This window comes from Macrotis lagotis, chromosome X, assembly GCF_037893015.1.
Source record: "Macrotis lagotis isolate mMagLag1 chromosome X, bilby.v1.9.chrom.fasta, whole genome shotgun sequence".
Taxonomy (NCBI): Eukaryota; Metazoa; Chordata; class Mammalia; order Peramelemorphia; family Peramelidae; genus Macrotis; species Macrotis lagotis.
In genome coordinates, this window is record NC_133666.1 from 609861842 (window position 1) to 609865148 (window position 3307).

The window sequence follows — 3307 nt, forward strand, 5'->3', positions numbered from 1 at the left end:
GTCAATGCTAATGGGGTGGGGGAAGGTGAGCTGACTGAGAAGGGGAAGTAAAAGCCTTATACTGAGAATATAGTTCACACCCCCATACCAGGCCCAAATATTTAAAAATAAACAGAATAGTTTAAAGTATATTTGCCTCTCCCCTAGTCCTAGGATGAAAAAGCATTTGGTTTTCATTCTGATCATTTGCATAGAATTCCCCAATGGCCACTGTCATCAGAGTTAAGCATCATAGTTCATTCTCTTTGACAGGCTACCCTACTCATTCATTCCTCCTCTTCTTACCTTCATGTTCATGTTCCTTGGGGCAGCTGCTATCAGCGGGTCTTTTAGACCCGCCATGCTGTTTGGCTTCTTCCAAAAATTTGTATAGAGCAAGGGAATCTTTCTCAAATTGACCTGATCCTTCTCTGCCTCCCTGGCTATGATCTGAGCCAGAGAAATCCTTATCAGAAACCAATCTGTTAGTCTCCATTCTGGCCTCTAGGTCATCATCACACATGTCTTTGTCCAGATTTTTTCTGGGTCTGTAGATGTCTTGAGCCATGTATTTGCCATTTCTCCATGGTTGATCATAAACATTATAAATTTCATTTTCTTCACCAGCAAAACCACTGCCCATACCCTTAGTCTAGTTGAATAGCCTCTGGTCATACTGAACTTCATTGGAAGTTCGAGGATTGGGCACACCAAGAAGAAGGACTTCACTGATATCTCGATTCTTGTTTCTCTGTAGTTTTGACCTCTTATCAGAAGCTGCTCTGGAAAGATTCCTGCCATGTTGTCTCTCTTTGTATCTATCATGTCTTATTTCATCTCGTTCCCAAGCCTCCCCATCCTCTTTCCTACATGGCTCTTAATTCTAGTTCTTCTCTCTGGAGCTTTCTGGACAATTTCTTGAAGTTTCTCCTCGCATTTCTCCTTTTCCTTTTGAATCATCTTTCTCTCCACTTGAGCCTGCATCTCCACTGCCTCATGAACCTTTCTATCAGTGATGTATGGAGCTTCAGCAAGTTTTACCCTTTTTCTTTTTTTATGGTATCTATTTTATTTATTTTTTTAAATTTATTTTTTATTCTCATTTTGTACAAATGTTTTTTTACATTAATAAAATATTCTTGTTTACAAGTAACCAAAATACCCCTCCTCCCCCATGAGTATAGATAGACTTGCTTGGGCGAAAAAAGTAAAGGGGAGAGAAAAAAATTGAAATTAAAAAAATAATAGTAATAATTGTAGGTATGGCCAGGTGGTACAATGGACAAAGCACCAGCCCTGGAGCCACGAGCACCCAAGTCCATATCCAGCCTTGTAAACCCAACAATCACCCAGCTGTGTGACATGCAAGCCACCCACTCCCCACTGCCCTGCAAAAACCAAAAAAAAGAAAGAAAAAAAGACCCAAAATAAAATAAAATAGTAATAATAGTAGGGGTGGCTGGGTGGCAGACAGGGCATTGGCCCTTGAACCAGGAGCACCTGGGTCCAGACACCCAAAGATCACCCCACTATGTGGCCCCAGGCAGGCCATCCAGCCCCACTTGCCCTGCACCCTCCCCCAAATAATAATAATAACAAAAAAATGTGCTTGAGTCTTTGTTCCAACACCAACAACTCTGTCATGGGTGGATCTCATTCTTTATGATAAGTCCATCACAAAAGTTATTTCCATTGCTGATTTCCATATTTTTCCATTGCTGATTGCAACTCCCTCCTTTCTTATTTCTCTACTACCATGTACTCTATTTTCTCTCTCCTTTCACTCTGACTCTGCTGTAGGGTCGCTGAGTGGCACAGCAGATAGATCCCTGGTCCTGGGGCCAAGAAGCCCTGAGCCCCCATACCACTCCTTAGGCCCAGAATCCACCTGGCCCTGTGGTCCTGGACAGGCCTTCCAATCCCAGCCCCTTGCAACAAGTAAGAAAGAAAATATGTTATATCTGGCCACTCTTTCCCCATGGTCCATCCTCTCTTTCATCAATTAAATCCCATAAAAGATTGAAAAAAATAGAATAAAATGTAAAATACCTCATCAGCAAATAATTTTCTATGGTCAGATTCTTCTTCTTTTTTTTTTTTTTTGGATGTTTGCTCATTTCTTCATTCAATAACTGATTTACAGGGACTTTAATTCCTCAAAGGTCTTATGAGGGGCTCTGACTGCTTTCTTGCCTGTATTTAGGCCCTCCCCTCTGCCCTGCAGCTGTGATGCTGGTTCCCTGCTTGGCTATGGAGGTATTGTGGGGACCCAGACCGCAACCTGAATTTGAGTGTGGGAACACAGCTGAGTCCTGTCCCAGGGAGAACAGAGACCTCTGAAGTCTTCTCCAACGCCCTTAGCATCTATGGGCTGAAAGTTCTGGATGTGTTGGGTAGCTCTGCTAACTCCCACTCCAGGTTCTCACCACAGGGCTGCTCTGAGGCCAGAGTTCTGCTCTCACTCATTCTGCTGCAGCAGAGTTCTCTCACCACCCCTTCCAGCTGTCACCATGATCCCTGGGTGTTGTGTCATATGTGTTCCAGGCTAAGAGCTATGAAGGGTTAATACAGAAATAGTTATATGCTTTAAGGAGCAAGATATACTTCAGAGCTTAGATAAGGGAGTAGCTGCATGTCTGAGCTAACAAGGTGTATTCCCAGGCTCAGATAGATAGCGCATTTTGAGATAATTACCTTCTGCACTTTGTTTATCAAATCACTGTTTGGTTCTCAAAACAATCACCTAAGACATACACAAGGTATGCATGTGAAAAAAATGCTTGCTAAAACGCTTATGTAATTGGTTACATAAATGTAGAGTATAAAAGTATGTATCCTGTGATCAATAAACGAACCAGCTTATGCATCATATTGATGTCAGCACTGAGTTCCCTCCCCTGGACTCAACATATGGTGACCCCGACGTGAGGGAAGTGAGTCAAATGGGGAGAAGACATCCCGGTATGAGTTGGTAGGGAAGTGCTGGATACCCCCTCACTCAGCTCTAGAAGAAAAGCAGATTTAAGTGGCCACCACTGACCGGTGAGTCAGGGAATTTGGGATGGGAATGGCTGCATCAGCCATGGAGTGCATCGCGCTCAATACCTTAGAGGACATATCGAAAAAATATGACCTGCCTGTTAAGAGATCAGAAATTTCCTGGGTATTACACTGGGGAAGAGATAAGGGCATAATTACTAAGACTGAAGAACTCTTCTCCTTGGAAAAATGGGATAAGCTGGGAAAAAGCTTATGGGAAGCAGTCCAAACTAAGAACAAGGAAGCCCAGAGACTGGCAGAACCGTATGGCACACTGTGCAAAATTGTC

The 3307-nt window shown here is 43.0% G+C and overlaps 1 pseudogene; it reads right to left on the reverse strand.

Annotated features, from left to right (window-relative positions):
* Positions 1-262: 262 nt before the first annotated feature.
* On the reverse strand, positions 263-3063 carry LOC141499407 (SNW domain-containing protein 1 pseudogene; annotated as a pseudogene).
* Positions 3064-3307: the final 244 nt, after the last annotated feature.